We start from the raw sequence: 479 nt of genomic DNA, 5'->3' as shown, positions 1-479 counted from the left end.
CCTTTCCTGCCTCTCTGTTACTCCACCCCTCTGGAAGCGTCACTCTGACAGTCAGAGCCCACCTGTCAATCTTTTTAATTGTTCTGTTGTTTTCTCTCTATTATTTTCTATAACAGGATAATAAAACACCCCAAGTCCAATGCAATGCTCTGGGAAAAAATACTGTCCACGTCCATGCATTATGATAGTTGGTTTCACCAAATTGGTTTTGAGTGTATGAGGTTACACGTACTGCATGTCTTATGCTACTGTCCTCATGTTACATGGACTGCAAAATGGAGAGAAATGATCAACACAAAAACACAGAAAAGAACACTGACGGGATATTCTGTATCTGTTCTGATATTCAATTCTCTTCTGAAATTCATTCTTTCATTAACCTTTTAGACCATATATTAGATTGCAAAGCTTCTGTATCTTGAAAAAATATATATATACAGGCAGCAGTTGGGAGGAGTTTTTTGTTGTTGTACCTCTTC

This window comes from Oncorhynchus tshawytscha, linkage group LG13, assembly GCF_018296145.1.
Source record: "Oncorhynchus tshawytscha isolate Ot180627B linkage group LG13, Otsh_v2.0, whole genome shotgun sequence".
NCBI lineage: Eukaryota > Metazoa > Chordata > Actinopteri > Salmoniformes > Salmonidae > Oncorhynchus > Oncorhynchus tshawytscha.
The sequence above is the reverse complement of the archived record's forward strand: the minus strand, read 5'-3'. Positions refer to the sequence as shown.